Raw genomic sequence first — 6298 nt, 5'->3', positions numbered from 1 at the left:
TGCTTGCATCTTTTGGGATTGTTTTTAAGATTTTACTTTGAGTTTTTAAATGTCTGCATGGACTGGCACCTCAGAATCTTTGTGAACTTTTACATTTTTTCATTCACGTAGAGTCTGAAGATCAGGTGTTTTTAATGGTTCCCAGGACTCGGCTTGTGTCCAGGGAATGCCGAGACTCTTCAGTAGCTGGTCCCAAACTCTGGAATGCACTCCCGCTTCTGTGAGGTCTCATGAGCAGATTTAGTGGGCCAGCTTGTTTTATTATTTTCATTGTTTCTTATTGTTTTAATGCTATTACGGTTTATATTTGATCTTATGTTCAGCACTTTGATTGCTTCTGCTTTTTTAAAAGTGCTTTACAGATAATAAATTGATTATTTTGTTTTTTGTTTCAGCTCAACAGCTTCATCATCACTTACTGCCCAAATAGCAGCACACATTCTTAGCAAAATGCAGCCCCAAAATGCTAAAATGTTATTAACGTAAAATCATTTAATATTAATAAACTTGTAAATGCTACTGAAACGAGCATAGAGAGAAAATTCAGTTTCAATTTGTAAGACTCGTACATTTTATTATCCCGTCAAAATAATAAAAATAGGTAAAATACCCTATATTTTATTATATGGTTTGTGTTAAATTTTTATAAGATAACAAATCAAAGGTTTAATTTCTATACATGTCATCTCAACAGAACAATGGTATTTTATTCATGTTTTAATTATATTTGTGGTTTTGCTTCTTTGATCATTTCCTCAGATTCATTGTATGAATTCTTATTTTGGAATGGTAAATGGGGAATATATTTATATAGAGTTTTATCACCTTCTTAGAAGGCCCGAAGCGCTTTATAGTCACAGTCCCATTCACCCACGCTCACACACATTCACACACTGATGGTGGCTCTGCTGCTGAGCTTTGGCACCACCAACCAGGAGCACCGTGGGGTTCAGTGTCTTATTCAAAGACGCTTTGGCACATGGGTGGGAAGGCCGGGAACCGAACCTGTAATGTTTCAATCTTCCACTGCACCATGGTCTCCCCTCTTGGAACTAAAAGGGTAAAAAAATAAAATTCTTTAGTTCTAGCAAAACTTATACATTGGTTGATTATTCTTCAGCCAAAATCATTTTTTATTTTTTTTTTTTTTCAATTTAAATGTATTAGGTCTAGATGGTTATAATGAGAAAAAAGTTTGAAAGCTCTGTGTAAAACACATGTTGTGATAAGTTATGTCTTGATGGTATATTCATTTAGAACTGATAGAATCTGTTTTAGCCTCTTCCTCATGGTGCCCAGAAGGTGGCGATATATACAAACCTTTCAGAAACACTGCTGCCAATGGATGGTTTTGTTTTTCCAAACAAAAAGATTCACATTTTTATAATTCTGAATCTTAAAAAAGGGGCTTTTCCAATAAATAGTTCATGTTTAAATACGTTTTTTAAACCAAATGTACATTAAAACATGGATGAGTGTTTCTTTACACCTGTTACACCCTTTTGGGGCCACAGTGCTGCTGGAGCCTATCCCAGTTATTGTTGGGGCGAGGACGGGGTGCACCCTGAATTGATCACCACTCGGTTACAGGGCTGCATGACCACACATTCACTCCTAAGGGACAGTTTAGAGTCACCAATTAACCTATAATCTGTGTATTTCACTCACACACTCAAGGTGGCGCTCTAACCCACTGTTACTTTGCATAAGTAGGACAGCCATGATTAGCTGCTGATCACAGAGCCCAGAATTGTAAATACTACTATGTAGGTCACACACTAACCAATGGGAACACTTTTGGCTTCACCTTCCGTATTTACAAAGCTGTAAAAGGAGGTTTATTTTAAAACAAAAGCGTTTCACGACGGCAGAACATATACGTGACATTTTTTCCAAACCACCCGCAGCCTATTCATTCTGATTGTTTGATTAATTAATTTCCCTCTGGCCAACACCTCTCTCCAATTCATTATTCATTTATAATGATTTTCATTTACATACGGTGAGATTTTATGCTTAATTAATGCACAGAATTTAGATGTGCTGCCCTTCTCTGGGTGCTGCAAGCAGACTAAATTGTTTTAAACAAATGTATTAATGAAATAAACTTTTTTTAAATAAAAGGATTTGGAGCAGACGGATACTATAAGGAAGAACGATGAGAGGAAAACAGTAAAAATGTCTGACATTTAGCGTAAATGTGGAGTGCTGCCATTTTTGCCTTTCTATGAAATGAGCAGGATAATAAAACGGAGCTGTTCTGAAGACAGGCGGGCAGCACCAGCTGTTCCCATAATTCGTCAGGTATTACAGTTTGGCCTTTAGCATTCTGCTCGGGCAGACTGGCGCTCAATTAGGCAAGGATTAAGGCCAAACTGCCTCATTTACGTGAAATGTATCATAAATACATGCCGGCTGGCCCTTCTCCTCCGGGGGGCATCTGGGTTAAATTTGAAAAACGCAGAGGTTGCTGGAATAAGAGTGCTCCAGACCTCCACAGTTCTCAACAATGAGGCTCCTCTCCCCCTGCTGAGGGATGCCGTCTCTCCGCACAAGCTTTTACCCCTCAAATCCAGGGAGACAGAGATGAAACGGCTCGATTTTAATTTAATCCACTTTATGTAAATACTCTGGTCGTGTCCCAAAGCAAACATGGGACACAATGCGAGCTGCCTGCTGAACTCAGCTCCCGTCGCCTCTTTTGTCATTGAAATGAGTGGCATAGGGCATATAACTTCACCTAATGTGATGGGAAACGTCTTCCTCCAGAACACTGAGATCTGCCTTTTGTTCTCAATTTGCCAAATATGTCAAAATATTAGTTTCCTTCTGCTTTCGTGTAAAGAACAGTGGGGCTTCTGGTTCTGCTTTTGGAGATATGTATCTGTTTAATGGCATTATAGAGGCACATCAGCTCAGCTGTAAGTGCATCAGTGGAGGCAAATCCTCAGAAGGCAGTTGCTCATCATTCTAGTGATTCTCCTCTAGGCTATTTCTCTCTGTGCTGCATCTGGAGGCACCAGCATGTCTCCTCCTGAAGCTTCTGATGAAGTTGCTGCTGTGCACTTAAGGTCTCTTTACAGTAGAAGGGTCACAACTGTAGTAGAAGGCCTAATGCTGCTGCTCCATCCTCTTTTCCATATGAATTAGTGTCTTTTATTATTAATATTTAATGATGGTCCTGTGCACTCAGACTCTGTAAAAAAAGGCTTGTTTGGGTTTTGTGTTTGAGAAAAGTTCTTAAATAAATCTAGTTTTATATTCTTATATGTGTAGTAGATATGAACAAAACAAAGGTAATTTGGCAACTCATCAAAAAGAAGTAACATTTTTGCATATCTTAAAATTAAAAATAGTTCTTAATAGTTATTTAAAAGACTTATTTTATTTTAGGTCCATAGAAAAATGGACGGCGTGGAGCCGCTGTAGCCACCCATTGACTGGTAGAAAGTGATGACGACATTAGAAAACACCATGCGGTATTCTTCTCAGCCGCCCAAAATCTTCTTTTTAATAACATTAAATTCCTGTTAAACACAATGTACAAAAAGTAAATTAATAAAAAGACGAGCTGCTGGATCACCTCCATTGTTTTTGCTTTTCTACAATTACATGCTAGTGGTCTACACATGCGCTGTGACAACAAAATGCTCAGTGTAAGCGAGGCTTAACTGAGTGGAAACACTTAACTGGATTAGAATTAACTGGACTGGACCATACAAGTCCTTACTGGACCGAACCGCTCAGTGGAAACGAGGCACTGAGGCGTCTTTCTTATAGGTATCAGAGGGAACAAGTTGGAGGATGAGGATGCTAAATTAGCAGCCACAAAGGATTTTTCCGATTTATGCATAGATTTTAGTAGGGCTGAAGATACAAATTTGATTAGGAGAAAACTACTATCCATCAGGCGAGAGAGGCAGGAGAAGACAGGAAGGTAGTTTTATAACGTTAGGAGAACAGTCGGAAGGTGGGGACAGGAATAGGAGGAAGGAGGTGGTCCTTTCTAGATTACGATTTGGACACACAAGTCTTAATTATTGTTTTTTTTTTTTTTTTCAACAATCAGTAAGCATGTAAACAGCAAATGTGATTTCTGCCAGGATATTGAAACTGTAGAACATGCAGAATTGAAATGTTAAGACACAGAACCGCAATCACAAAGCAGTTTGAAGAACTGAAAATTCAGTGGAATATTTATAAAAGTTTAAGGAAATAAGTACTGTTTTGTTTTTTGTGTCAGTTTTTAAGGAAGACTCGCCTGATGGGGAGAATATAAATTGCAAAGGGTAGGACATGTTTACTTTATTGTTGTAATGCAGCCCTGGTGGTGGTAATGCATCATTCTGTTGTTTGGCATCAACCAAAAAACAAAACAGAAGAAGAGGAAGACCGTGGGAGGAAGCTTCAGTGCCTGGAGAAAACCCACACATGCACGAGAAGAACATGCAAACTCTACACTGAAAGGCCCCGGCTAAGAGCGCTAACCACAAATCCACACCCAGAGGTCACAAATAAGAAGCCCCACCCCTCTTTGAATGTAATTACGAGTCTAAATATAAAACACAAGATTATGGTTTATATTTAATCTGGATATGTTTTATGTTAAAATCGAGAATCTTTAATTAAATTGAATGGTATTTGCCTTGTGTAACAAACCACCTAGTGGTTACCTGAGGAACTGTTTTGGCTCCAGTTACTTCTGTAATTAAACAATTGTGGTTTCTGCCTGTTCTTGTTTTATTTTATGTTGAGTTGGTCAACTTGTAGCCACTAAACACTTAACTGAGGGTTATTTCGGTTTATCTTAAGATGTAAAATCATACAGTTTGCTGGGATGTTTTGACATCTCAAGCGCATTGTGATTCTATTTGCACAATGGAGTATTGTGTCACTCCATTGTGTTCTGACACCTTATATCCTTGTAATCATCAGTTCCGTCTTCTATTCCGTGTTTTGAGTATAGGTTTGTGGGAGTTGCTGGAGCCAATCCCATCTACACCTGAGCAAATGCAGTTTTACAATAATCATCAACGGGCCACACAGAAACAGACACTCCGTAAAAGAAATTTAATAACTCATGAAACATATTTTTTGCATTAAAAAAATGAATGGGGAGACCATGTAGCTAGGGTAGTATTTGAGCCACGACCTCCTATCTGTGAGGAGAAAGTGTGAACCTCCACACTCTGTGCAGCTCTTCCAGATACTTGTTTAGCACTATATTCAAGTCGCATTAAAAATTGATCAGCTGCTAGATATCATCCATGTACAAAAAACATGCTAGAAAAAAACATGACCGATGCTTCAAAATTAGAGACTTTACTCACAATCATCATCTACACCTTTAATTATATAATCCTATAATTATATAATCTGACACAAAATAAAACATAATTACTGAAAAGGCCATCATTTCAAGAACAATAGTAATGCAAGAAAAACTATAAAACTGCAGTCGTTCTGATTGATACCAGTTCATAAAGCTAGCACATCTACCAAGTTCTGGACTTAAGATTCCAACATGTGAGCAAAGCTTTGTAACTTAGAACGGTGTATAAAACACAGAGACCTGCTGTCATTAAAAAGGTAAAGGAAATGGCGTTAAAGTCTCACTGTAATAATTATTTTGATGTATTGTGAAAATGTTTCCAGTGGTCTTTTTAACAATGATTATGCCATTTTTAGTCCAAAAAAAAAAAAACTTGTGTCGTTTTCTAGGAGCGGCAGCAGTTTATTAGAAGTCCGCCTATGAATTGTGGGCGGGACTAATGACGCTGCCCAAAATTCATCTGTTTACACACAATCCTGCTAGCTTACAGCCGCTCACACCCCCAAACTAACATTACCAGTGCAACACAAATGTACAATATCAGAGCCATTCAGACATACAGTTTTGAGCCAGATTTCAGATCAGACGAGGAAAACAAAGACGTTCACGGATCTAGCCGTGTCTCAGTGGATGCAGGCTAATTGTAGCTTCTACATCACACCTATTATGTTTTTTCAACTGCATTTTATTTCCTGATTCCCAACAATTTGAATAAAGAAATACTCAGAAATGTAATTTTAGGTTGAATTTTCTTTATATACGTCCTCCATCGTGAGAGAAATGCCACAAGAACATGTTAAAAACACAATTTTTATCAGATTTGTAATTCTTTTCAATGATTTAAAGCGTGGTCTCCTGTAACTGGATTTAAAATGATGGATAACATCCTCTGCAGCCATTAATCACTTTATGTGCAACTTATCTGAAACATGGATATATTTTTTCAATGCTTCTTTTTCATGATTA

The sequence above is a fragment of the Oryzias melastigma genome, linkage group LG21 (genome assembly GCF_002922805.2).
Source record: "Oryzias melastigma strain HK-1 linkage group LG21, ASM292280v2, whole genome shotgun sequence".
Lineage (NCBI taxonomy): Eukaryota > Metazoa > Chordata > Actinopteri > Beloniformes > Adrianichthyidae > Oryzias > Oryzias melastigma.
This window is presented reverse-complemented; position numbering follows the sequence as displayed.